This window comes from Orcinus orca, chromosome 11, assembly GCF_937001465.1.
Source record: "Orcinus orca chromosome 11, mOrcOrc1.1, whole genome shotgun sequence".
NCBI lineage: Eukaryota > Metazoa > Chordata > Mammalia > Artiodactyla > Delphinidae > Orcinus > Orcinus orca.
Window position 1 is genome coordinate 47,885,084 of NC_064569.1, and position 24,511 is coordinate 47,909,594.

The window sequence follows — 24,511 nt, forward strand, 5'->3', positions numbered from 1 at the left end:
GGCAGGAGACCATTGTTTCAGGGTGCTCGAGGAGAGGGGATTCAGAGCATCAACTCAACAAGCTCCAGAGACAGGCGCAAGCCGTGGCTATCAGCACAGACACAAGAGACGTGAAAAACTAAGGCTGCTACTGCAGCCACCAAGAAGCCTGTGTGAAAGCATGGGTCACTATCCACACCTTCCCTCCCGGGAGCCTGTTCAGCCCGCCACTGCCAGGGTCTCGTGATCCAGGGGCAACTTCCCTGGGAGAACACACGCCACGCCTCAGGCTGTTGCAACGTCACGCTGTCCTCTGCCGCCACAGGCTCACCCTGCATTCCATACCCCTCCCTCCCACCAGCCTGAGTGAGCCAGAGCCCCCTAATCAGCTGCTCCTTTAACCCCCTCCTGTCTGGGTGAGACCTCAGGTGACGTACACAAAGAGGTGGTGCCAAATCCAAAGCTGAGCCCCTGGGAGCTGTGCGAACAAAGAAGAGAAAGGGAAATCTCTCCAAGCAGCCTCAGGAGCAGCGGATTAAATCTCTACAATCAACCTGATGTACCCTGCCATCTGTGGAATACCTGAATAGACAACGAATCATCCCAAAATTGAGGCAGAGGACTTTGGGAACAACTGTGGACTTGGGGTTTACTTTCTGAAGCTAATTTGTTTCTGCTTTTATGCTTATCTTAGTTTGGTATTTACAGCTTATTATCATTGGTATTGGTAGATTTGTTTGATTTAGTTGCTCTCCCTTTTTTAAAAAAAAAGAATATATATATACACTTTTTCTTTCCTTTTTCTCTTTTTGTCAGTGTGTATGTGTATGCTTCTTTGTGTCATTCTGTCTGTATAGCTTTGCTTTTATCATTTGTCCTAGGGTTCTGTCTGTCTTTTTTTGTTGTTGTTGTTTGTATAGTTTTTAGCACTTGTTATCACTGGTGGGTTTGTTTTTTGGTTTAGTTGCTCTCTTCTTTCTTTTTTTTATTACTTTTATAATCTTAATAATTTTTTTTATTTTAATACCTTTATTTATTGTATTTTATTACTTGTTTTCTTTCTTTCTTTCTTTTTTTCTCCCTTTTCTTCTGAGCCATGTGGCTGACAGGGTCTTGGTGCTCCAGCCAGAGGTCAGGCCTAAGCCTCTGAGGTGGGAGAACCAAGTATAGGACATTTGTCCCCCAGAGACCTCCAAGCTCCATGTAATATCAAATGGCGAAAGCTCTCCCAGAGATCTCCATCTCAACTCTAAGACCCAGCACCACTCAACAACCAGCAAGCTACACTGCTGGATACCGTATGCCAAACAACTACCAAGACAGGAACACAACACCACCCATTAACAGAGAGGCTGCCTAAAATCATAATATGTTCTCAGACAACCCGAAACACACCACCAGATGCAGTCCTGCCCAGCAGAAAGACAAGATCCAGCCTCATCCACAAGAACACAGGCACTAGTCCCCTCAACCAGAAAGCCTACACAACCCACTTTACCCACTGGGGGCAACACCAAAAACAATGGGAACTATGAACCTGCAGCCTGCAAAAAGGAGACCCCAAAACAGTAAGTTAAACAAAATGAGAAGACAGAGAAATACACAGCAGATGAAGGAACGAGGTAAAAACCCACGAGACCAAACAAATGAAGAGGAAATAGGAAGTCTACCTGAAAAAGAATTCAGAGTAATGACAGTAAAGATGATCCAAAATCTTGGAAACAGAATGGAGAAAATACAAGAAACGTTTAACAAGGACCTAGAAGAACTAAAGAACAAACAAACAATGATGAACAACACAATAAATGAAATTAAAAATTCTCTAGAAGGAATCAATAGCAGAATAACTGAGGCAGAAGAACGGGTAAGCGACTTGAAAGATAAAATAGTAGAAATAACCACCGCAAAGCAGAATAGAGAAAAAAGAATGAAAAGAATTGAGGACAGTCTCAGAGACTTCTGGGACAACATTAAATGCACCAACATTCGAATTATAAGGGTCCCAGAAGAAGAAGAGAAAAAGAAAGGGACTGAGAAAGTATTTGAAGAGATTATAGTTGAAAACTTCCCTAATATAGGAAAGGAAATAGTCAATCAAGTCCAGGAAGAGCAGAGCCCCATACAGGATAAATCTAAGGAGGAACATGCCAAGACACATATTGATCAAACTATCAAAAATTAAATATAAAGAAAAAATATTAAAATAGCAAGGGAAAAGCAACAAATAACATACAAGAGAATCTTCATAAGGTTAACAGCTGATCTTTCAGCAGAAACTCAGCAAGGCAGAAGGGAGTGGCAGGACATATTTAAAGTGATGAAAGGGAAAAACCTAGATTTTTTTAGTAATCTTGGAATAACCAAGATTACTCTGCCCAGCAAGGATCTCATTCAGATTCGACGGAGAAATTAAAACCTTACAGACAAACGAAAGCTAAGAGAATTCAGCACCACCAAACCAGCTTTACAACAAACGCTAAAGGAACTTCTCTAGGCAGGAAACACAAGAGAACGCTTACAATAACAAACCCCAAACAATTAAGGAAATGGCAGTAGGAACATACATATCAATAACTACCTTAAATGTAAATGGATTAAATGCTCCAACCAAAAGACATAAGCTGGCTAAATGGATATAAAAACATGACCTGTATATATGCTGTCTACAAGAGACCCACTTCAGACCTTCGGACACATACAGACTGAAAGTGAGGGGATGGAAAAAGAGATTCCATGAAAATGGAAACCAAAAGAAAGCTGGAATAACAATTCTCATATCAGACAAAATAATGTTTAAAAGAAAGACTATTACAAGAGACAAAGAAGGACAATGCATAATGATCAAGGGATTAATCCAAGAAGAAGATATAACAATTGTAAATATTTATGCACCCAACATAGGAGCACCTCAATACATAAGGCAAATGCTAACAGCCATAAAAGGGGAAATTGACAGTAACACAATAATATAAGGGGACTTTAACACCCCGCTTTCACCAATGGACAGATCATCCAAAATGAAAATAAGTAAGGAAACACAAGCTTTAAATGATACATTAAACAAGATGCACTTAATTGATATTTATAAGACATTCCATCCCCAAACAACAGAACACACTTTCTTCTCAAGTGCTCATGGAACATTCTCCAGGATACATCATATCTTGGGTCACAAATCAAGCCTTGGTAAATTTAAGAAAATTGAAATCATATCAAGTATCTTTTCTGACCACAATGCTATAAGACTAGATATCAATTACAGGAAAAAATCTACAAAACAATTGTTGGAGGCTAAAGAGTACTCTACTAAATAACCAAGAGATCACTGAAGAAATCAAAGGGGAAATCAAAAAATACCTAGAAACAAGAGACAATGAAAACATGACAACCCAAAACCTATGGGATGCAGCAAAAGCAATTCTAAGAGGGAAGTTTATAGCAATACAATCCTACCTCAAAAAAACAAAAAAATATCTCAAATAAACAACCTAACCTTACACCTAAAGCAATTAGAGAAAGAACAAAAAAACCCCAACGTTAGCACAAGAAATCATAAAGATCAGATCAGAAATAAATGAAAAAGAAATGAAGGAAATGATAGCAAAGGTCAATAAAACTAAAAGCTAGTTTTTTGAGAAGATAAACAAAATTGATAAACCATTAGCCAGACTCATCAAGAAAAAGGGAAACAATTGAAATCAACAGAATTAGAAATGAAAAAGGAGAAGTAACAACTGACACTGCAGAAATACAAACGATCATGAGAGATTACTGTAAGCAACTATATGCCAATAAAATAGACAACCTGGAAGAAATGGACAAATACTTAGAAAGGCACAACCTTCCGAGACTGAACCAGTAATAAATAGAAATATAAACAGACCAATCACAAGCACTGAAAGTGAGACTGTGATTAAAAATCTTCCAACAGGGCTTCCCTGGTGGTGCAGTAGTTGGGAGTCTGCCTGATAATGCAGGGGGCACAGGTTTGAGCCCTGGTCTGGGAGGATCGCACGTGCCGTGGAGCAGCTGGGCCCATGGGCCACAAGTGCTGAGCCTGTGTGTCTGGAGCCTGCGCTCCGCAGCAAGAGAGGCCACAACGGTGAGAGGCCCACACAAGGCGATGAGGAGTGGCCCCCGCTCGCCGCAACTGGAGAGAGCCCTCGCACGGAAACAAAGACACAACACAGCCAAAAATAAATAAATGAAGTACTGAATACATAACTACTTAAAAAAAAATTACAGTTGCTACAATGTTTAAAAAAATATATATATATATCTTCCAACAAACAAAAGGCCAGGACCAGATGGCTTCACAGGAGAATTCTATCAAACATTTAGAGAAGAGCTAACACACATCCTTCTCAAATTCTTCCAAAATATAGCAGAGGGAGGAACACTCCCAAACTCATTCTATGAGGTCACCATCACCCTGATTCCAAAACCAGACAAAGATGTCACAAAGAAAGAAAACTACAGGCCAATATCACTGATCAACATAGATGCAAAACTCCTCAACAAAATACTAGCAAAGAGAATCCAACAGCACATTAAAAGGATCATACACCATGATCAAGTGGGGTTTATTCCAGGAATGCAAGGATTCTTCAATATATGCAAATCAATCAATGTGATCAACCATATTAACAAGTTGAAGAAGAAAAACCATATGATCATCTCAGTAGATGCAGAAAAAGCTTTCATCATAATTCAACACCCATTTATGATAAAAACCCTCCAGAAAGTAGGCTTAGAGGTAACTTACCTCAACATAATAAAGGCCATATATGAAAAACCCACAGCCAACATCGTTCTCAACGGTGAAAAACTGAAAACATTTCTACTAAGATCAGGAACAAGACAAGGTGTCCCACATTCACCACTATTTTTAAACATAGTTTTGCAAGTTTTAGCCACAGCAATCAGAGAAGAAAAAGAAATAAAAGGAATGCAAATCGGAAAAGAAGAAGTAAAACTCACTGTTTGCAGATGACATGATACTATACATAGAGAATCCCAAAGATGCTACCAGAAAACTACTACAGCTAATCAATTAATTTGGTAAAGTAGCAGGATACAAAATTAATGCACAGAAATCTCTTACATTCCTATATACTAATGTTGAAAATTCTGAAAGAGCAATTAAGGCAACACTCCCCTTCACCATTGCAACAAAAAGAATAAAATACCTAGGAATAAACCTACCTAAGGAGACAAAAGACCTGTATGAAGAAAACTGTAAGACAGTGATGAAAGAAATTAAAGATGATACAAACAGATGGAGAGATATACCATGTTCTTGGATTGGAAGAATCAACATTGTGAAAATGACTATACTACCCAAAGCAATGTACAGATTCAATGCTATCCCTATCAAACTACCAATGGCATTTTTCACATAACTAGAACAAAAAGTTTCACCATTTGTACGTAAACACAGAAGACCCTGAATAGCCAAAGCAATCTTGGGAAAGAAAAACAAGAGCTGGAGGAAACAGGCTCCCAGACTTCAGACTATACTACAAAGCTACAATAATCAAGACAGTATGGTACTGGCACAAAAACAGAAATACAGATCAATGGAATAGGATAGAAAGCCTAAAGATAAACCCACTCACCTATGGTCCCCTTATCTTTGATAAGGGAGGCAAGAATATACAGTGGAGAAAAGACAGCCTCTCCAATAAGTGGTGCTGGGAAAACTGGACAGCTACATGTAAAAGAATAAAATTAGAACACTCCCTAACACCATACACAAAAATAAACTCAAAATGGATTAAAGTCCTAAACATAAGGCCAGACACTATAAAACTCTTAGAAGCAAACATAGGCAGAACACTCTATGACATAAATCACAGCAAGATCCTTTTTGACCCACCTCCTAGAGAAATGGAAATAAAAACAAAAATAAACAAATGGGACCTAATGAAACTTAAAAGCTTTTGCACAGCAAAGGAAACCATAAACAAGATGAAAAGACAACCCTCAGAATGGGAGAAAATATTTGCAAATGAAGCAACTGACAAAGGATTAATCTCCAAAATTTACAAGCAGCTCATGCAGCTCAATATCAAAAAAATAAACAACCCAATCCAAAAATGGGCAGAAGATCTAAATAGGCATTTCTCCAAAGAAGGTATACAGATTGCCAGGAAACATATGAAAGGATGTTCAACATCACTCATCATTAGAGAAATGCAAGTCAAAAGTACAATGAGGTATCAGCTCACACTGGTCAGAAGGGCCATCATCAAAATATCTACAAACAATAAATGTTGGAGAGTGTGTGGAGAAAAGGGAACACTCTTGCACTGTTGGTGGAAATGTAAATTGATACAGCCACTATGGAGAACAGTATCAAGGTCCCTTAAAAAACTAAAAATAGAACTAACATATGACCCAGTAATCACCCTACTGGGCATATACCCTGAGAAAACCACAATTCAAAGACTCATGTACCACAATGTTCATTGCAGCTCTATTTACAATAGGCAGGACATGGAAGCAACCTATGTATCCATCGACAGATGAATGGATAAAGAAGATGTGGCACATACATAAAATGCAATATTACTCAGCCATAAAAAGAAATAAAGTTGAGTTACTTGTATTGAGGTCGATGGACCTAGAGACTGTCATACAGAGTGAAGTAAGTCAGAAAGAGAAAAACAAATACCCTATGCTGACACATATATATGGAATTTAAAAACAAAGGTTCTGAAGAACCTAGGGGCAGGTGAGGAATAAAGACACAGATGTAGAGAATGGACTTGAGGACACGGGGAGGGGGAAGGGTAAGCTGGGACGAAGTGAGGGAGTCGCATGGACATATATACACTACCAAACGTAAAATAGCTAGTGGGAAGCAGCCGCATAGCACTGGGAGATCAGCTCTGTGCTTTGTGACCACCTAGAGGGGTGGGATAGGGAGGGTGGGCGGTAGATGCAAGAGGGAGGGGATATGGGGATATATGTTTATGTATAGCTGATTCACTTTGTTATAAAGCAGAAACTAACACACCACTGTAAAGCAATTATACTCCAATAAAGATGTTAAAAAGAAGTTTGTTACTTTATTATATTTTTCATTGCTTCCTGAATGATTGTCACCATCACCATCATCATCCTGATTATAATCATCACTAGGTGGTATTTAATCATCAGTTCATTGATTACTTTACCTAAGAATGTGATAACTATATAGAAATGTAGGAACATATTATTTCACTGCAGTCAATTTATAATTTCATGGAAAGATACATCAGATGAAATATTTTATTAATAGCATGAAAATCGTGATACAAAATCAATGAAAGTGGAAAGTGAGATTTATAAATGATATCATGAAATTATACATATATTATTTCAGTGTTTCACTTCTCTAGTGCTTCCCACCTAGAAACTTTGTTCCTGATATGAAGCTCAGCCAATCTGAGTTTAGTCTTGCATCACCCTCAAAATTAGTGAGTCCTAGATTTATCTTAACACTGAGATTCATTTTATCTGGAGTATCTGAAATTTTTTTCTACTAGACTATAGGGAAACATAGATAGCTATGTGTCCAGAAACAATTTAACTTCCTGCTAAGCAATTTTAACTTATACAAATGGGCTTTAAACAGATTACCAATCCATCTGGGTTTAACTATTACTTTCCCCTAGGATTCTTTTTATCATGTCTCCTCACACCAAGTTAGATCTCCATGGAGATTAATTCCTTCTGAAACTCAATCTGTATTCATCTTTGGACACTGTGTGAATTGGCTTTCTATACCTGTTAGAGTTTATAGTGGAGGAGACTCTAGTGTGTGGATGTTCTAGAAATTTCTCTGGTTTATTCTACCCATGATCTAACTTTCTCTGTCACTCAATGGGTTTCTTTAGATTATGGTAATATATTGTGAGCATTTGCCTAATGAAGTAAAGGTGGCTCCTCTCATTCATTTTAATTTATTAAATTTAATTGCTTAATTTATAATCAGCTTAAACATAAATGCATGTTTGTATATTTCAGTTAGTTTTACCAAATTTTATTTACTTGGGGCTTTTCTATATAAATTTACTGTATTATGCATTTATTTTGGGGTCAGAAAAAAAAAAGTTTGCTTGCTCTATTGTTCTCCCAAAGGATGAGGTTTATTTAGCATTAAAATTAATCTTGTCAGCTTAGTTGGCCAGTTAATTGTATTTAACATTTTACTGTTAGCTGTTTCAAGAAACTCAGAAAATTGTTGTGTTGCTTGAGTACACCTAGGAGGAATTATTTTAAAAGTACCAGCAGTGACATTTATAATTACTGGATCTTTGAAAAGCAAGTGCTGTTGGTGAAGTAAATACAACCTGACGTTCCCCAATGTCCATTGCAAGGAAGAACTTTAATACCACAAACAGATTTCAGTCATATGCTACAGAATGTGATGGTTATCTTTTAAATTCCATTTCTGTTATATTCTTAAATCTACTGATCTAATGAAAATGAATTTAATACCTAGGAAATATATCTAGAGGCACTGGTGAATCCTTGTCGAAAAAATAGTGAGAATAATGGATCAAGAGAGAAGACACGCCAGACCAGAGAAAAATGATTTAGTAGAGGAAAGAGTTTTGACCTTTTAATAGAGCTTCACAAGAACTATTTCAACAACTGCACTCATAAATGCTATGTGTCCTGAATTGTTTGCATTTGTGCATTTTACAATTATTTACTACTAACAGAACAAATGATGGCATTGAAGAATTTACTTAAGAAGGAATAAAGAAATTTGGATAGCTCAGGGGAAATATATATTAAAATAAATGTATATAAAGCCAATATATGAACAATTATATATATTTGTATATATATATATACACATGTATATGTGTGTGTATATATATATGTATATATATATATATATCAGAGAAAAAGAGAAAGAATAATAAAGAGAATATGTATGAAGAAAATATATTTTTACCCAATATTCATTATTCAAAGTTTAGGGAACGAATGAAAAATGAAGAGTAATGCATTTTTGAGTTATTTTGGAAGTTGTAGCTATATTCTAAATGAAATAATTGAAAATGAATAAACTAATGAGCACAACACTGAAACTCTCTCAATGTGTTATCACATACATATTACAATTTCAGAAGTGCCACTGGAAGTTTCTGGGTATAAAAAGTACAGTAAGTCCCCTACATATCAACAAGTCCTGTCCCGAGAGCGCATTTGTAAGTCCAATCTGTTCATTAAGTCTAACAAAGTTAGGTACCCAACTAACACAATCAGCTACATAGTACTGTACTGTCATAGGTTTATAATACTTTTCACACAAATAATACATAAAAAAAAAACAAATGTAAAAAATAAAGAAAACATTTTAAATCTTACAGCACAGTACCTTGAAAAGTACAGTAGTACAGTACAACAGCCGGCATACAGGGGCTGGCACTGAGTGAACAGGCAAGAAGAGTTACTGACTGGAGGAGGGAGAGGAGGTGGGAGATAGCAGAGCTGAAGGATCGTCAGCAATAGGAGATGGAGGTCAAGCTGCAATTTCACTGCGCCTGACATTGATGGCACAGGTTCTGGTTCCTCGCTGGATTCAATTCTATCTACCCCTTTGAAAAAACTATCCAGTGATGTCTGGGTAGTAGCTGTTTTTCTCATCATAGATGACACGGTAGCACTGGATTGCATCCTGAACGGCTGCTGCAACCTTCGTGTACCGTTCTACGTTTGGGTCCCGTGCCTCAAAAACTAACAGTGCCGCCACAAATAAAGAAAATCCCCTGGCCATTTCCTGTGTCACGAATCTCTTCGGTTCTTCAGTTACTTCTTCTTCCTCTTGTCACTCCACTCTCTCAATTATTTTCACTTTTGTTTCCATTGTTATCTCTTGGCACTTCTTAGCAGTACCAGCTACATCACAGCTGCTTTTACACTTGCTTCTGGATATCCTGGGCTTGAAATAAATACTGTACTACTCTGTACACATGTTCACATGTTTGAAAGTTTGCAACTTGAAGGTTTGTATGTAGGGGACTTAATGTATTTGCTTTCTTTAATGTCTGAAAATGACCTAATTTTGCTCTAATTCTTAAAAGATACTTTAGCAGAATATAGAATTCTAGATTTTCAGTTAGTTTTCCTCAGCACTTTGATGATATAATGCTTATATCTTATGCCACAAAGACAGGGTCTTGACAATGATTAAAACTGTCCCATAAAGGGTGAATTATATATTATATAGTCATAGAAAAGAATAATTTTTAACACAGCTATAGAGAGATCATATTTTATCTAGTGTTTATCATTTTGAATATAGATTCTTCACTCTATTGTTCAGTCTTAGAAAGCCAGAGTCCCTGAAATATAGCTGTGTGACCTTGGAAATGCCATGTAACCCCTCTGATCCTTTTCCACTTAATCTGGAAAAGGAGCATTTATAACACCTTATGTACAATGCTGTTAGAAAAAATAAATGAGAGGATTAAGTAATGCCAAATATTAATTACAAGGTAAGTAAAATTATTTGTCATTGTAACTATGAACAAGCTCTAAGATAAAGGAAGAAAATTACTTTTCTCACAGCACATGCATGGTCTTGTTCTTTTCAATCAACTGGTATATTTGGCAGGGGTTTCAAATTCATATCCTTACAGAGAATAGACACTAACATAAAATGTGTGAAGTGAAAGGATATAAGATTATAGAGAGCAATGGGGCTCTGCTAATGAAGAGTAATCTAGAAAGGCATTTACTTTCATTTGTATTGGAACATGACTACAGAAAAGTCTGGCTTAAAGATGACTAGTTTTACATGTAGTTTACAGAGTTATTCTCAAAGTGTGTTTCTTTAATACATATTTTGATTTAAAACTGTGGTTGTCTACAAACCAGCAAAATCACACTGGTGTAAACTTCAGTTTCCTCATAACACTGACACTTACCTTTTCAATCCCACTCTTCTCTACTTTTATTCTAGACATTTGCTTTACTACTCTAAAGATCCACAAAGTGTTCCCTATTTATTCTTCCTATTTAGAACTTACTTACTCTAATAATGAATTTAGCAATAGAAGGGTGGGGCTCAATGCCAATAAAACACAAAAGAGAACAACACATAAAAGGACTTAGAATGTTGGCATGGGCAAATACAAAGGAATTACTTCTGTGAGCTGAAAAGCTAGAGAATTTAATGAATGAACCAATGTATTCAATAGTCTGTAAAGGGTTTGAAATATTTGAAGTTAGAATATAATGACATGTAGAAGGAATTTCAATAGCCATTATCCTTTCATTCCCTGAAAGAATAATGAGCCAACAGCTTCATAAGCATTATATCTCTATTGTAAATTATTACTTAGCAACTGTACATCCTAAAATAATCATGCTGAATTTCTTTTATTTATTCTCATTTGAATAAATGTGTTTTCATTCCAGTATTGTTCAAATTAGTAAAGACCTAGCTTTGTGCTATCAGGTAGATTGCAAAATGCTTGAGAAAAATGTTATTGTTTTCAGTGGTAGATTGTATGTGTTTTTAAATTATTATAACATTTAAAAAATCTTTTCATAAGTATGAACTATTTAGTCATATGTTTATGACTTTTGTTAGAGGAGTTATAACTGTACACATAAAATTTTGAAATGGTCTGTTTAATTAAAATCACTATCATCAGCACTCTAGTAAGTGGGAAGCAGATAGAAAACAACCAGATGTGGTTTATCACCAAATGAGATAATTGCAAGTCTATGCTTTAATATTTAAAACTAATCATTTATGTAAATAGTTAAATGATTTTTCTTGATCAACTACAGTATATTCACATATGTCTATATTTTGTGATGGCTTCCTTTAACTCTAAATGTGATTGAAAAATGATTGGCTTAAAGATTAGAAATACGTTAAATAAATTGATATCAATGATATTAATATCAATTGATATTAATGAATCTGGGAACACATATCTTTGAAATTAATGCTTTTATAAACATTCAGTATCCTTTGTCATGCCATCATTTAGTAGAATTGCCATTGCACATTTTATGAAAACCTCTGTAACCTGGTTTGATTTTTAAATATATTTAAGAAATATTATTATATTAAACTGAGAGAACTATTTAATATCTCAGAAGGTAAGTTAAAAACAGGTAAATATATAAATTCAAGTCACTATCTTGCTTAAAAATTTTATCCTACTTAAAAACACTTAAAGTGTTCTTTCATAACCATTTTTTCGTAGGTTTTCAAATTATGTAAACAACAAAAACAAAAGAAGTACAAATCTGCAAAGACATTGCTTTCCGTGCTAACTGAAATAGAGTTACACATTTTGAAATTTTACTTTTGTAGCACATGGGGGAAAGGATTAAGATTGCTCCTGTTGATAAGATAGACTCTTAGTGCCACTCTACCAACACATTCCAGATAAGGAAAGCACAGAAATACTGAGTATTAGAGATCTGATGATAATCTTCAGGATTCACAGGTGAAGCATCTATAGATACAAGACAATTGCACAAATGACACACCCGAACAAATTTTGTATAGAAGCGTATGAATATACTCTTGCTCCTCTCTTTTTCTACTATGTTGCTTTTTCTTACGCATTGGTCATCCCAAATTCTTCACTCTTGGAATCTCCTCTGTGGCTTCTTCAACTTGAAACATTTTAGTCAACTGTGTTCACATTTAAATCCAAGCCCATGTGTTTGTTTACCCATTCTGGATTGACTCCCATTAACCAGCCAGTTCCAGGTTGATGAACCTATCACTTAATGTTTGCCAAATCTGTGTGTGACCTACTTGAAGCATAACTTTTTTGCTTCTGGACATGCTTCTAGATCATTCATTCCCTCTCTACATATCCAATCTGGCTCATTGGCCGAGACTCTGATCAGTGTAATTATCAGTTTTTGGAATAACTAGGGATACATTTAGTTACATCAGCTACAATATAAAGTACACAAATTAAATGATATTTCCAGTCTAAGCAGAAGGATATCTGCTTTGTAGAGGAGGAATAAAATACCTAGAAATAAACTTAACCAAGGAGATGAAAGACCTATACTCTAAAAAACTAGAAAGCACTGATGAAGGAAATTGAAGATGACAAAATGAAGTGGAAAGATTTAATTGGAAGAATTAATGTTGTTAAAATGGCCATACTACCCAAAATAATCTACAGATTTAATGCAATCCCTACCAAAATACCCATGACATTTTTTCACAGAAGTAGAACAAATAATTCTAAAACTCATATGGAATCATAAAAGACCCCGAACTGCCAAAGCAGTCTTGAGAAAAAAGAACAAAGCTAGAAGTATCACCTTCTGGACTTCAAACTATACTACAAAGCTACAGTAATCAAAACAACATAGTACTGGCACAAGAACAGACACACAGATCAATGGAACAGAGTGGACAGCCCAGAAACAAACCCACACACTTTTGGTCAATTAATCTAAAACAAAAGAGGCAGGAATATACAATGGAGAAAGGACAGTCTTTTCAATAAGTGGTTCTAGGAAATAAGCAGCTACATGTAAAACAATGAGATTAAAATATTTCCTCACACTATACACAAAAATAAAATCAAAATGGATTAAAGACCTAAATGTAAAATCTGAAACCATAAAATTCCTAGAAAAGAACATAGGCTGAACACTTTTTGACATAAATCACAGCAGTATTTTTCTGGATATATCTCCTAAGGCAAAAGAAACAAAAGCAAAAATAACCAAATGGTACCTATTTAAGCTTAAAACCTTTTGCACAGAAAAAAGAAACCATCAACAAAACAAAAAGACAACCTACAGATGAAAGAAAATATTTGCAAATGATATCACCGACAAAGGGTTAATATCCGAAATATATAAACAGCTCATATAACTCAATGTTGAAAACCAAACAACCCAATCAAAAAATGGGCAGAGGACCTGAATAGACATTTTCCCAAAGAGTACATACAGTTATCTAACAGGCATAGGAAAAGATGCTCAACACACTAGTTATTAGAGAAATGGCAAAACAACAATGAAATATCACTCACTTGTCAGAATGGTTATCATCAAAAAGTCTACAAATAACAAATGTTGGAGAGGATGTGGAGAAAAGGGAACCTTTGTATACTGTTGGTGAGAATGTGAATTGGTGCAGTCACTATGGAAAGAGTATAGAAGTTCTTCAAAAAACTAAAACTAGAACTACCATATGATCCAGCAATACCACTCCTGGCTATACATCCAGAAAAAACAAAACACTATTTCAATAAGATACATGTACTCCAATGTTCATAGCAGCATCACTTACAATAGCCAAGAAACAGAAGCAACCTAAGGGTCCATTAACAGAGGAAGAGATATAGAAGATGTGACACACACACACACACACACACACAGACACACACACACACATAATGGACTACCACCCAGTCATAAAAAGAAATGAAATTCTGCCATTTGCAGCAACATGGATAGACTTAAGGAATATTATGCTTCATGAAATAAGTCAGACAAAGACAAATACCACATGTTATCACTTATATGTGGAATCTAAAAAATAACAAATGTTTATAGCAAAACAGAAACAGACTCATAGATTAAAAAAAAAAACAAACTAGTGGTTACCAGAGGGGAGAAGAAAGGGGGTGGGACAAGTTAGGGGTATGGGATACAAATTACTATGCATAAAATAGATGAGCAACAAGGATATATTATATAGCACAGGGAATTATACCTATTATCTTATAACTTTTACTGAAGCATAATCTATAAAAATACTGAATTATTATGCTGTACCTGAAACTAATATAATATTGTAAATCAACTATACTCCAATTAAAAAAACAAAAAATAACAAAACACATAATATGAATTTGTATAGAATATAAAAGACATGTAAAATATTTTAGTAAATAAAAGATAGTACAAGAGAATAAGAAAGAAGGTATTACCCCTAGAACACAGAACAGATAGGAAAAATAACCAACCAGAACTTCTAAGAAAAATAGTATAATTGTGATGAAAACTCAGAGGATAGATCACAGTATAGCAGATGCAGCTAAAAAGAGAAATTATAAAAGAAAGATAGCTCTAATGAAATTCTGTTGAATTAGCAAAAATACACAGAGGGATACAGAGTATGATGGAGACACTGAGAAGAGAAATAGAAATCCTAAAATATGTCTAATTGGAATTTTGTTTAAATTTGGTTTACTTATGTGTAATAATTGAATACACATATATATATGCATAAACACATACATATATATGTACATGCATTCACAAAGAAAATTCACTGAATGGACTATATGTATATTGGAAAACTGAACAGAATATATATATGTATATTCAGTGAATTTTGAGAAATTCATATAGTCATGTAATCACAATGATGATTGGAATACAGAAGAATTTCCTTACTATAAAAATATCTCCTGTTTTACTCACATTCTCCTCACATATCAACCCATGGCTACTGCTAACTGTTTTGACTTTTCCAGAATGTCATGTAAATTAAACCATACAGTACGGTAGTAACCTTGATTTTGGATTCTTTCAGGAAGCATTTGAGACTCATCTACGTTGCTGCATGTTCTTTTTACTGCTGAGTAGTGTACCACTGTATGAATGTACATCCATAGGACATCTGTTTCTAGATTTCAATAATTATAAATTATACTGCTATAAACATTCATATAAAGGTTGTCAACAAGTTTCTATTTCTCTGAATATATAACTAAGAATGGAATTGCTCAGTCATATTGTAAAAGTATGTTTAATTTATAAGAAATGCACTTTTGCATTCCCTCTGGCAATGCATGAGTTACATTTGCTCAGATCCTCAACACTTACTATTGTCATTTTAAAAATATGTATTCACTTTAATAGGTGTGCAGTGGTATCTCATTGGGGTTTTATTTTACATTTTCCATTGTCTAATGATGTTGAGCATCTTTTACTGTGCATATTTGCCATCAGTATATCTTCAGTAGTAAATTATCATTCAAATATTCAAATTTATTCAAATATTTTAACATCATCTGTCAACAGCTATGGAGAAAATATATTCTTCCATCTTTAGCTTGCCTCTTTATTCTATTAACAGTATTTTTCTCAGAGCAAAACCTTTTAATTTTGATGAAGCCCAATTATCAAATTTTTCTTTTATGAATCATGCTTTTGATGTTTTAACAAAGAACAGTTGAGTTAATCTGTGGTCCTGAAAATTTTCTCTTTTCTTCTAAAAATATTAGTTTTACACTTATATTTAGACACATCATTCATTTTAAATTAATTTTTATATAAAGTATAAGGTAAAAGGTACCAGACTATGCAACCCCAAAATATGCCTCTGTGGCATATGAATCATTTGGAGCCAAAGGGCACTGAGAACCAAGAGACACAGGGAAAGCTCTAAAATCAGGGCACAAATTTTCCTTTTTAAGGAAATTTACATTTATAAAGGAAATTTCCATTTCCTTAGAAATGTCTACCAGGAAGAGGAGGTCTCTTAACAATTCTTACTAATGGAGCAGGCACTGACCTAAAGTTGCAACACAAACCTTACTAAACAACACTTGTTTACCAATTTTTTTTCCTGGTCACCTTCCCATAACTTGCTCCCCCTGCCCAGAACCCCAAAATCCCTTTTCCTTTTTTTTTAGCCTAAGATGATATATAAACCAAAGTTTTTACCAATTCGAGTTACTCATCTCTGAGTACTCCCAGTTGTAAGTGCTATGCACATGATACTAAACTTGTTTTTCTCTCATTAACGTGTTTTTGGCCAGTCTCCTTCACAGGGCCCCTAATGATAACCTAAGATGGATAGAGGAAAAGGTTTTTCCTCCCTTGCAAAGGCAAAGATCAATGTTTAATTTTTTTTTGTATATTGATATTCAGTTGTTATAGCACAATTTATTGCAAAGTCTATCCTTTTTCCATTAAATTACCTTTTTATCTTTGTCAAAATCAATTGAATATGTTTATGTGACTCTATTTCTGCACTCTATTCTATTTTACACATCTATATGTCTATCCTCTCACAAAGATAACACTAGTTTGATTAATGTAGCTTAATACAGTTATAGATAGAACCAGATATTGAGACTTCCAGCTTTGTTCTTTTCAAAATCATTTTGGCTATCCCAATAATTTTGTGTTCCATAAACAATTTCGATCCCGCATGTAAATATCACAAAAAGTCCTGCTGGAATTTGATTGGGATTTCTTTAATCCATAGAACAATTTGAGAGAATTAACATCTTTATACTGAGTCTTCAAATCCATGAACATGGTGTATCTCTCACTTATTTATGCCTTTTCTTTCTTTTAACAGCTTTGTGTACTTTTCAAAATATAAACCTTCCACATATTACATTGCTAATTTTTGGAGCAATTTAAAGGTAACTTTTTTAAAAAAAAATATTTATTTATTTTTGGCTGCATTGGTCTTAGTTGCTGTACATGTGCTTTCTCTAGTTGCAGCCATCTGTGGTGAGTGAGGAAAATCTAAATTTCTTTACCTTGTTATTCAATTAATTCTGAGGTAACCAAAGTTAAATTTGAACACACTTGAAGGAAATGCCTAAAGGGATAAAATTTATCTCATTTTTATGTTATAAAAATTACTCATGACTTTAGAACAGATACATTTGAATACAATTTTATATTAAGTAAAACAGAATCAAAAATTTTAGTTTCAAATTAAGAACTCCTGAAGGCTACAAATAAAATGTGCAACTTATAGTTTAGGTATTATCCCTGACTTATGAAGTAGTCAACTTTTTATCTACTCTTTGTTTTCTGAGAACTGAGTTGAAACTGACTTAATTTAAAAAATAGAGCAAACAGCCTCTGCAAGTTCAAAACTTAAGATATAAACTTCTTTTGATTCACTAATCAGTGAGTTCCTCTGGCATTAATCCAGACTAATGCTTTTCAGCATACAAGCAATGTCCATGTTCAACAACCTTAAAAGGGCCTTTACATTTTATATCAAGCAATATAGTTAGTAACAATTAATTTTGCTTTAATAAGACTTATTTCACATGGAAGAAAAATATGCAATGTTTTCAAACAATGTTAAGAAGTTGATTAATTCAAAAAGGCTTTGGAACAAGGATGTGGCCAAGAGGGCAAAGTAGGAAGACCCAGAGCTCAATTCCTCCCATAGGCACACCAATATGACACCTATCCGCAGAGCAACTATTGATGAGAATGACTGAAGACTAATGGAAAAGATTTTCCACAACTAAAGATATAAATAAAGAACCACAGTGAGACAGTAGGACGGGTGGAGAAGTGGTATAGTCAAGCCCCACATTGCTGAGTAGGACACCCACAAATGGGAGGATAATTACAACTGAAGAGGTTCTCCCCAAGGAGTGAGGGGTCTGAGAACCACTTTAGGCTCCCTGTCCTAGGGACTTGAACTAGGAAGACGAGCCACCAGAACATCTGGTTTCGAAGGCCAGTGGGGCTTATGTATGGGAGAGCCAGAGGGCTGAAGAAAACAGAGACTTCATGCTTAAGGGGCTCAGGAAAAATCTCTCATGCTCCAAGATCCAGTGTGGAGGCAATCATTTGAAAGGAGACTGGGCCAGACCCACTTGCTGATGTTGGAGAGCCTCCAAAAGAAACAGGATGAAACTGAGAACCCTCTGGGGACACAGATACTGGCAGAAGACATTTTTGGGAGCTTGTTCTACCATGAGGACACTGGTGCTGGCAAGTGCCATTCTGGAGTCAGCACTGAGGTCTTACCCACCCACCAGCTGGTCAGCTCCAGCGCTGAGACATCTCAGGCCAAGCAGCCAGTCATGTGAGGACCCAGCCCTGTCCACCAGCAGGCTGGGCACCAGCACCAGGACCCCTGAACCCTACAAGCAGTGCCCCATGATACAGCCCCACCCACCAGCAGCCTGAAGCCTGCATGAGGTAAAGCCTGGCAGCCAACTGGATCAAAGGACAGTTCCACCTATCAACGTACTCACAATAGTCAGCCCAGCAACAACAGAAGGGCCCATGCAGCCCACCTTTGGAGCACCCCTTGAGCATATAGCTCTGTGACCAGAGGGGAGAGTGTTGCTGGGGCACACAGGATGTCTCCTACATAAGGCCACTTCTCCAAAACAAGAAATGTAACTGACCTGCCTAATATGTAGAAATAAAAACAGATATCCGGAGAATGAGATGACAGAAGAATATTTTCAAAAGGAAGGAACAAGATAAAATGTCAGAAGAAGAACTAACTGAAGTGGAGATAAGAAATCTCTCCAAAAAAGAATCCAAGTTAATGACCATAAAGATGCTCAATGAGCTCAGGAGAAAAATGGATGAACACAGAAGTTTAACAAAGAGAAAATATAAAACAGAACCAAATAGAGCTGAAAACTACAATAACTAAAATAAAAAATACACTAGAAAGAATCAGCAGTAGATTAGATGATACAGAAGAATGGATCAGCAAACTAGAATATAGAGTAGTGGAAATCACCCAAGCAGAAGGCTGAAATCATATCAAGTATCTTTTCAGACCACAACAGTATGAGACCAGAAATCAACTACAAGGAAAAAAAAAAAGAAAGAAAGACAAAACAAACCAAATAAACAAACAAAAAACATGCAAAAAGCATAAACATGTGGAGGCTAAACAATATGCTACTAAACAACCAATGAATCACTGAAAAAATCAAAGAGGAAACAAAAAAATACTTGGAGACAAATGAAAATGGAAACACAATGATTCCAAATCTATGGGACACAACAAAAGCAGTTTTGAGAGGTTAGTGTATAGAGATACAAGCCTACCTCAGGAAACAAGAAAAAAATCTTAAATGACCTAACTTTACAACTGATGGAACTAGAAATAGAAGAATAAACAAAACCAAAAATTAGTAGAAGGAAAGAAATAATAAAGATCAGAACAGAAATAAATTAAATAGAGACTAAGAAAAACAGTAGAAGACATCAATGAAACTAAGAGCTGGTTTTTTTGAAAAAATAAGCAAAATTGATAAACCTTTAGCAGACTCATCAAGAACAAAGGAGAAAGGGCCCAAAGAAATAAAATCAGAAATGAAATACAAAGGATTATAAGAGAGTACTACAATTATGTCAATAAAATGAACAACCTAGAAGAAATGGATAGATTCCTAGAAACATTCAATCTCCCAAGACTGAATCGGGAAGAAATAGAAAATATAAACAGACCAATTAACAATAATGAAATTGAATCACTAATTTTAAAAACTCCCAACAAACAAAAGTCCAGGACCAGATACCATCACAGGTAAATCTACCAAAAACGTAAAGAAGAGTTAACATGCAGCCTTCTGAAACTATTCCAAAAATATGAAGAGGAAGGAATGCTTGTGAACTCATTCTATAAGGCCAGCCTCACCCTTATCACCAAACCAGACAAAGACACCACAAAAAAAGAAATTTACAGGCCATCACTGATGAATACAGATGCAAAATCCTCAAAAAAAATTAGGGAACCAAATTGAATAGTACATTAAGAAGATCATACACCATGAACAAGTGGGATTTATCCCAGGGATTCAAGGATGGTTCAGTATTTGAAAATCAGTCAATGTGATACATCCCATTAACAAATTGAAGAATAAAAACCTTATGATGATCTCAAAGGTGCAGAAAAAGCTTCTGACAAAATTCAACATCCATTAATGATAAAACTCTCAACAAAGTGGCTATAGAGGGAACACATCCCAATATAATAAAAGACATATATGAAAGCTTTTCTTCTAAGATCAGGAAAAAGACAAGGATGCCCATCTTCACCACTTTTATTCAACATAGTATGAGACATCCTAGCCACAGCAATCAGACAGAATAAAAAAAAAAAAAGAAAAGAAAAAGCATTCAAATTGGAAAGAAAGAAGTAAAACTGTCATTATTTGCCAATGACATGATACTACATATAAAAAAGCTAAAAATGCTACCAGAAAGTTATTAGAAGTAAGACATGAATTCAATAAAGTTGTAGGACACAAAATTGATACCCAGAAATCAGTTGCATTCCTATACACTAATAATGAATTATCAGAAAGAGAAATTAAGAAAAGAATCTCGTTTACAACTGCAACAAAAATAATAAATCTAAGAAGATAAACCTGTACTCAGAAAACTATAAGACACCGATGAAATAAATTGAAGATGACACAAATGGAAAGACGTACCCTGTTCATGGATTGGAACAATTAATATTGTTAAAATGACCATACTACTGAAGGTAATCTACAGATTCAATGCAATTCCTATCAAAATACAATGGAATTTTTCACAGAACTAAAACAAATAATTCTAAAATCTGTATGGAAACACAAAATAGCTCAAAAACCAAAACATTCTTGAGAAAGAAAAACAAAGCTGGAGGTAGGTATCATGTTCTTTGATTTCAAACTATACTATGAAGCTACAGTAATCAAAGCAGTATGGTGCTAGCACACAGACACACAAATCAATGGGACAGAAAAGAGAGCCCAGAAATAAAACCACCCTCATATGGTCAATTAATCTATGACATAGGAGGCAAGTATATTATCATGGGGAAAAGACAGCCTCTTTAATAAATGGAGTTGGGAAGACTGGACAGTTACATAAAAAAGCATCATACTGGACTAGTTTCTCACACCATATACAAAAATAAACTCAAAATAGATTGAAGAGTTAAATGTAAGACCTGAAACCGTAAAAGTTCTAGAAAAAATCATAGTAAGTTCTTTACATTGGCCTTCACAACATTTTTTTTTTATCCTCAGGCAAGCAAAACAAAAGCAAAAATAAACAAATGAGAATAAATCAAACTAAAAAGCTTTTGCACAGAAGAAAAAAAACTATCTACAAAATGAAAAGGCTGTCTACTGAATGGGACAAGATATTTGCAAATGATATACCAGATAAGGAGTAAAATATCTGAAATATACAAACAAATCGTTCAGACAAATGAAAAAAAAACAACCTGATTAAAAAACGGGCAGAGGATATTTTTCCAAAGAAGACATACAGATAGCCAACAGGAACATGAAAAGATGCTCAGCATCACTAACCAGCAGGTAAATGCAAATCAAACCAAAATGAGCTATCACCTCAGACCTATTTGATAAAAGCCTCAGAATGGCTATTATCAAAAAGACAACAAATAACAAGTGTTGTCTTGGTTGTAGAGAAGAGGGAACTCTCATGTACTGTTGGTGGGAATGTAAATTGGTGCAGCCACTATGGAAAACAGTGTGGAGATTCCTAAAAAAAATTAAAACTAGAACTGTCATATAATCTGCTAATTCCACTCCTAGGTATTTACCTGAAGAAAAAAAAGAACATTAATTAGAAAAGATATATGCACCCCTATGTCCACTGCAGCATTATTAACAATAGCCAAGATATGGAAGCTACTCAACTGCCCATCAACAGACAAATGGGTAAAGATGTGATATATATATATATATATATAATATGTATATGTGTGTATACACACACACACACACACACACACACACACACACACACACACACACACAGTGGGATATTACCCATAAAAAAGAATGAAATTTTGACAATTATGATGATATGGATGGAGGGTATTATACTAAGTGAAATAAGTCAGACAAAGACAAATCCGTATGATTTCATTTACATGTGAGAAGTGAAAAACTAAACAAAGGAACAAACATAACAGAAACAGACTCATAGATACTCATAGAATTGGTGGTTGCCAGAGGGTGAGTGAGGGAGTGAATGAAATAGGTGAGGGGGATTAAGAAGTAGAAGCTTCCAGTTACAAAATAAGTGAGTCATAGGCATGAAATGTACAGCATGCGGAATACAGTCAATAATATTGTAACATATTTGTATGGTGCAAATGGTTACTAGAGTTATGGTAGTGATCACTTTGTAATGTGTAGAAATATCAAATCACTATGTGGTACACCTAGAACGAATATAGTGTTGAAGGTCAATTATACCTCAATTAAAATAATTTTATCTACCCTAAGCTATAGTAAAATCTACTTCCCTAATTAATTATTGTGTAAATGTTTCGTATTTTTCCAATACCTATCTATCTATCCAATGACATTGAAGTTCGTTTCCCAAAGCCCAAACTGTCAATATTTTACATATATATGTATATTTAGGTGTGTGTGTAAATTATATGAATATATATATATTTAATTAAAGCAAAGTAAGTTTTTCATAATTCTAATTTTTGTTTTTTACTCCCAAACAAATTTAAGCATAAGGAGTGGGCAGGAATTTTTTTTCTTTTTTTGCTGTTGTTCATTGCTGCCTCTCCAGTGCTCAGACCTATCCCTTACACATAAAGTCTCAGCCAGAATATTTTTATAATGTATAAATAAAATATTACCCATAAAGATAATCCTATATCTGCCAATGTAGGTGAGCAAATAAAAACATTCCTGCCTGAGAAATGCACATTGCTCATTTATACCTCTCTACCCTATGAAATTGATTTTTGCTGTGGGATGTTTAAAGTGAGTTAAAATCCATGCACGTCCCTTTATTTAATTGTGGGCCAGGAGAACTCTCAGCTTTTGCTGCAAATTAGCCAGCAACAGGAGCAATTCATCCAGATTCTGAAATGAGCACCCTGGGGAGCTGGTGGATATCTCGGATGTGGAGTGTGAGGTGGGTCCATAAGAGAGGAGGCCTGGCAGATGAACTACATCCAAGTGAAAATGCAGGAGAAAGAAGCTATTCTTGAAAACCCTGGGCTTCCCAGAGAACCTGGTGATCCAGAACCACTTTTCTTACGAACAAAACTGGAGAACTTGGCTGCAATTTTCTCCTGACCCAGAACTTTGATGAGGAATGAAACTGGGAGGGCAGGCACCCACAGCCCCCACCTTACGCCCACTCCACAAGAATTTATGTATATACATATCTATAAAGATGTATCTATGTTACTTTATTTACTTAGGCATTAGAAAAAATTAAAAAACTTTAAAACAAAACACCCAAACTTCCCACCCTCTTAAAGTGGCCCCATTCCCACCCTGGCCTGAGAGGACCCAGGCCAGATGGCTGTCCCCCACCCCCTGTCCCAGCCCAGCAACCTGGCAGGACTGGAGGGTGACAGATGGGCCCCTCTTGGCCCCTGTCCCAGCTTCCTGCAGCCAGATGGAGAGGTGGGTGCTTGTTTTCTGCTCCCCCCACCCAAACCCCTGAGACTTCCCCACCCCTTTTCCAGGGTGAGGGGAAGCTAGCACCAAACTTTGGTCCTCCATTGGAGTGACTCAAATCTTTCCATCTCGGGTGAGCACTCGGAAACCCGACACCCCCTCCACAGACTGGCCATGACCTCCAGGCTGCATCCCTTTGCTGGGGAGGGAGATGTCTGGTTTGTCCTGCCTGGGGAAGAGGCAAGATCAGAGCCGCTTTGGAGCTCAAGGCCACCTCCTACCCCAGAATAGAACCATGTCTCTGATAAAGGTTTTGAAGTGAAATAAAGTTTTAAAAGCTAAAAAATAAAAATAAATAAAAGGTGAAGGAGCTAGTTCCC

The 24,511-nt window shown here is 35.6% G+C and overlaps 1 long non-coding RNA gene across 1 annotated transcript in view; it reads right to left on the minus strand.

The window, feature by feature from the left end:
• LOC117203929 (uncharacterized) overlaps window positions 1–24,511 on the minus strand; it is a 235,343-nt gene that overhangs the window by 210,617 nt on the left and 215 nt on the right. The window lies entirely within an intron of this gene.